The sequence below is a fragment of the Clytia hemisphaerica genome, unplaced genomic scaffold (genome assembly GCF_902728285.1).
Source record: "Clytia hemisphaerica strain Z4C2 unplaced genomic scaffold, Clytia hemisphaerica genome assembly, whole genome shotgun sequence".
In the NCBI taxonomy this organism is placed as follows: Eukaryota; Metazoa; Cnidaria; class Hydrozoa; order Leptothecata; family Clytiidae; genus Clytia; species Clytia hemisphaerica.
This window is the reverse complement of record NW_027104477.1, coordinates 503,700-509,699: the sequence shown is the minus strand read 5'-3', so window position 1 is coordinate 509,699 and position 6,000 is coordinate 503,700. Positions and strand designations below refer to the sequence as shown.

The following is a 6,000-nucleotide window of genomic DNA, read 5'->3' as shown; positions in this document are numbered from 1 at the left end:
CCCCCCCCTTGGCCGCCGCCCACCACGCCCTTCCTAAATCGGGCGGCGCCGAAGGCGCCCAAAAGAAAGAAGAGACTCTAAGCTATCCAACGAGCTATATACGAGCTTCTAATTCCTTCTAGATCAGGAGATATAAGCCCTTAAAGTTTGAACTAGCGATTTTTTAAAAAAAACTTAGAAAAAAGGACCCTGGCACTCAAAGGGTTAAAGAAAAATTGCAAAAATTATTTTTTTTTTTAGATTTCTCAATTTTTGGCCTAAACTCACTCAAAAATGCTGAAAAACACCAAAAAATCACATTTTCAAAATTTTTTTTTCACTTTGTTTAAAGAAAAATTGCAAAAATTATTTTTTTTTTTAGATTTCTCAATTTTTGGCCTAAACTCACTCAAAAATGCTGAAAAACACCAAAAAATCACATTTTCAAAATTTTTTTTTCACTTTGTTTAAAGAAAAATTGCAAAAATTATTTTTTTTTTAGATTTCTCAATTTTTGGCCTAAACTCACTCAAAAATGCTGAGAAACACCAAAAAATCACATTTTCAAAATTTTTTTTTCACTTTGTTTAACCCTTTAAGTGCCGATGTCGTATATATACGACATGGGGAGTTAGAAATCGTTATTTTTGGTCGAACTCGTAGGAATTAGATTGTCCTTTATGGTCAAGCAAAAAAAAATTCAAAAGTGAGTCTTTCCAGCGAAATTTTAAGCAAAAAAGTCAAAAAAATGCAAAAAATTGACAAAAATTTACTTTTTTGAGATTCTGACCGTTTTTTGACTATTTTTGGTCAACGAGTGATCCAAGAACCTCCAAATTTGGCCCTGTTTTACTTTATTCTGTCTTCTAGTGAATTGATTTGAAATTTTACCACTGGGCACCTTTTCATCAGTTCAGTCAGGTCCGCGCAGCGGGCCTGACTGCTTTAATTCCCTAACCTACCCCCCCCCCTTGGCCGCCGCCCACCACGCCCTTCCTAAATCGGGCGGCGCCGAAGGCGCCCAAAAGAAAGAAGAGACTCTAAGCTATCCAACGAGCTATATACGAGCTTCTAATTCCTTCTAGGTCAGGAGATATAAGCCCTTAAAGTTTGAACTAGCGATTTTTTAAAAAAAACTTAGAAAAAAGGACCCTGGCACTCAAAGGGTTAAAGAAAAATTGCAAAAATTATTTTTTTTTTTAGATTTCTCAATTTTTGGCCTAAACTCACTCAAAAATGCTGAAAAACACAAAAAAATCACATTTTCAAAATTTTTTTTTCACTTTGTTTAAAGAAAAATTGCAAAAATTATTTTTTTTTTTAGATTTCTCAATTTTTGGCCTAAACTCACTCAAAAATGCTGAAAAACACAAAAAAATCACATTTTCAAAATTTTTTTTTCACTTTGTTTAACCCTTTAAGTGCCGATGTCGTATATATACGACATGGGCTTTGAGTTAGAAATCGTTATTTTTGGTCGAACTCGTAGGAATTAGATTGTCCTTTATGGTCAAGCAAAAAAAAATTCAAAAGTGAGTCTTTCCAGCGAAATTTTAAGCAAAAAAGTCAAAAAAATGCAAAAAATTGACAAAAATTCACTTTTTTGAGATTCTGACCGTTTTTTGACTATTTTTGGTCAACGAGTGATCCAAGAACCTCCAAATTTGGCCCTGTTTTACTTTATTCTGTCTTCTAGTGAATTGATTTGAAATTTTACCACTGGGCACCTTTTCATCAGTTCAGTCAGGTCCGCGCAGCGGGCCTGACTGCTTTAATTCCCTAACCTACCCCCCCCCCTTGGCCGCCGCCCACCACGCCCTTCCTAAATCGGCGGCGCCGAAGGCGCCCAAAAGAAAGAAGAGACTCTAAGCTATCCAACGAGCTATATACGAGCTTCTAATTCCTTCTAGGTCAGGAGATATAAGCCCTTAAAGTTTGAACTAGCGATTTTTTAAAAAAAACTTAGAAAAAAGGACCCTGGCACTCAAAGGGTTAAGGTAATCGTATTTTTATTGCTTTGATTGTAGATTGTATGTTGTGAAATAAAAAAACGAGAAAAAATACAACTTCAAACAATATTGTATGTTACCCTCAACTCAGGACACATGATACTCTAAAACATTAGGTAAGATTCTTTACCAGTGACAGTCAAAATACTTAGGTAAGATTCTTTACCAGTGATCGTCAAAATACTTAGGTAAAATTCTTTACCAGTGACAGTCAAAATACTTAGGTAAGATTCTTTACCAGTGACAGTCAAAATACTTAGGTAAGATTCTTTACCAGTGATCTAAAAATACTTAGGTAACATTCTTTACCAGTGACAGTCAAAACTAGTTAAGATTCTTACCAGTGACAGTCAAAATACTTAGGTAAGATTCTTTACCAGTGATCGTCAAAATACTTAGGTAAAATTCTTTACCAGTGACAGTCAAAATACTTAGGTAAGATTCTTTACCAGTGACAGTCAAAATACTTAGGTAAGCTTCTTTACCAGTGACAGTCAAAATACTTAGGTAAGATTCTTTACCAGTGATCTTAAAAATACTTAGGTAACATTCTTTACCAGTGACAGTCAAAATACTTAGGTAAGATTCTTTACCAATGACTTAAGATTCTTTACAGTGATCGTCAAAATACTTAGGTAAGATTCTTTACCAGTGACAGTCAAAATACTTAGGTAAGATTCTTTACCAGTGATCCTAAAAATACTTAGATAACATTCTTTACCAGTGATCGTCAAGACACTTAGGTAAGATTCTTTACCAGTGATCGTCAAGACACTTAGGTAAGATTCTTTACCAGTGACAGTCAAAATACTTAGGTAAGATTCTTTACCAGTGATCCTAAAAATACTTAGGTAACATTCTTTACCAGTGATCGTCAAGACACTTAGGTAAGATTCTTTACCAGTGACCATAAAAATACTTAGGTAAGATTCTTTACCAATGACAGTCAAAATACTTAGGTAAGATTCTTTACCAGTGATCGTCAAAAATACTTAGCTAAGATTCTTTACCAGTGGATCGTCAAGACACTTAGGTAGTTACCAGTAACAGTCAAAATACTTAGGTAACATTCTTTACCAGTGACCATAAAAATACTTAGGTAAGATTCTTTACCAGTGACAGTCAAAATACTTAGGTAAGATTCTTTACCAGTGATCGTCAAAATACTTAGGTAAGATTCTTTACCAGTGACAGTCAAAATACTTAGGTAAGATTCTTTACCAGTGATCGTCAAGACACTTAGGTAAGATTCTTTACCAGTGATCGTCAAGATACTTAGGTAAGATTCTTTACCAGTGAAGGGAATCGCCTAGGTAAGACTCTTTACCAGTGAAAGGAGATGACTCTTAGGTAACATTCTTTACTAGTGAAATTTGGTCAGTAAATTGAAAAAAAAACCACTCTTAGGTAGCATTCTTTACCAGCTTTTTTACTGGTAAAGAATGCTACCTTGGGTACCGATAACTGCACCTGATCCAGAAATTTTAAGAACATCTGGAGGCTTAAAAAAATTTCGATGTTCTTATAAAAAAACATCAGTTAAATTTGTATACAAGAAAGTTCATTTAAATTCCATCTCTTTAAAAAATATTGGATAAAACAAGACAATGTTCTTCTAGAATTCAGGTTTCATGTAGCTCTCAAACCTCACGGCTTAACTTTTTTAAAACAGAAACAGAACAATACGTAAAAAATGTTTTGTGTAAAAGAGTGAGCTCGTTGTTTGGCTCGGTGGAGTAATCTCTAGGATCATTTTTGCGATCAAGTAAGTTAGTGTCGCAAAAGTTTTCTGTTTTTATGTTGATATTTTAACTAATATATTGTTGTTTTGTTAATTAAAATTGTTGTTTTGTTGGTTTGTTTGCATTTGTTAGAGAGAGGAGAAGTTTAGTGAGATCATCAGTTGAATGCTGTCACTCGAGCGAAGCTTTCGGCCCTCATTCAATAACTTCTCATGACAGTGGGCCAGATTATTCATCTTGAATAAAATTCTCTCCTTTTCCTCAGTCTAACGCCTACATATATTCCTATTTCTAAATTGTTGTTGTTTTTGTGTTGGATAGTAGTTCTATATCTAAATTTATAAACAGTTGTATTTATCTAAGTTTATGAAAGATTGTAATGTGAATTTGCTTACCGTCCATTTCAAAGTCATTTGAAAAATCCATCTTGTCTTTATAAAGCATGTGGTGAAAGGTGGATTTGGTACTGGTTTTCGTATTTAAATGGTGGCCGTAGGAACGGCCGTCCATTCTTTTTCAATCGATTCCCTTTGTTTTGATTGTTTCCCCTTGTTTTAATTGTTTCAACTCAATTCAATTCATGCGTCAGGGTGAGCGAGTGTATAATGGGTTTAGCGTTTTTGGGTGGGTGAGAATAATCTTTATTTCTTGACTTTTCTTTGTTGTTTTTTCAAAGTCGCATTGTATTTAATACAAAGGAATATCTTTATGAAGTCAACTGTGTTTTTCATAGAGGTCGGGCTGTTTATATGGATTCGGTGCTGCTTTTAGTTAGGGCGGGGTAGGAGGGGAGGAAGGAACCATCAATTGGGTTTGTTTATATCAATAATTTCTTGGTACTAGATAATCTAAAAATATATATATTTCTACAAATATGTGGTACATTATATTCAAAATTTCTTAAGTGTGTCAATTTAATTGGTTTAACCCAATTAGGTCTATGGAGAGCTAGCTTTTGAATTTTGCTCTTACCAAGTGCTCATGTATATTTTTGTGTCTTCTGTAGACTACACATGGCTTGCTTGGTGGGATCCCTGATGGGATTAACAAATAACGAGTGTGTAACCTGCCGCGCAAGTGGCGTCAAACACTCGACATTGTTTTGCCACTAATTAATTTGGTCTTCTTTGTTCCAGACATTCGCGCATGTGCTCCACTACGGATTTTTTTATATTTCGATTTAAAAGCCTACTCGGTGCAAAAGAGAAATCATGTACTTTTAATGCACCATTCATTATAACTCAAATCAAATGAATTTGGAGGTTCGGCCGTGAAATGGTGGCCGATTTGTCGTCCCATGTTTTGTCAGAATTCAGATAGTCCCAAGTTAGAGCAGTTGACGGTATCTGTTATTACTCTCGAGGTAGAAATATTTTCAACTCAGGACAGGAGAGATACCGTAAGATCAAGTAACTTGCATAGTGGAGGCAATAAAATGGCCGACTTGGTTTCACCTGAAGATAACTCGAAAGTTCAAATAATGTACTACAATTTCAAGTTACGTAACTCGAAAAATGAAATTTAAAATTTATTTTCGAGTTACGTAACTCTAAAACATATTTAAAAAAAAAAATTTCGAGTTACAAAACAACAGTAAAAAACTTTTTCGAGTTAAAAAGCCCACTTATGACGTCATAATTTGAGACTTGTGACGTCATATTCGTCGTAACTCGGGTTTTTGTAACTCGGGTTTTTGTAACTCGAGTTTTTGTAACTCGGGTTTTCCGGGCCTCGTAAAAAATACGGTAAAAAGTAAAATAGACTTTGTATGGATTAACCAAAACTCATTTTGTAGCTGAGTATGGGCCCCGCTGTGCTGTTTGAAGTGTAGGAGCCAAAACTTTTGAGAACATATTCTCCCCCATCATGGCTAGACAATGTAGAAACACAAAACGCTATTAATCGAATAATAAACAGTTTTTAGACTAAAAAAAATTGTCTGAAAACTACAAAAATAGTCTACAACCCTTTCAACAGAAATCTGGAACATCAAGGAGAAGTATGGGAAACCCGACAGTTAGTGGGCCACCAAAGAGTATATACCCAGAAACAAACAAAAGTTTATTACGCTTGCAGGATAAATTTGAAATTGCTACCTTTCCGGGTCAGAACTTGTTAAATAAGCAAACTGAAATCATCGCCAATACCGTAGCGGGCACCTCACCAAAATGCGGGATTTTTCATCCCATTTCTTTAATTGCGTAGAAAAAAAGCCGTGACGTCTAGTAAAGGCTACAAATGCCGTTGCAGACGGAAATTTCTCCTCGAGA

The 6,000-nt window shown here is 35.0% G+C and overlaps 1 protein-coding gene across 2 annotated transcripts in view; it reads right to left on the bottom strand.

Annotated features, from left to right (window-relative positions):
• LOC136821469 (putative 3-methyladenine DNA glycosylase) overlaps positions 1-6,000 on the bottom strand; it is a 30,326-nt gene that overhangs the window by 23,046 nt on the left and 1,280 nt on the right. The gene's annotated exons all lie outside the window — the stretch shown is intronic.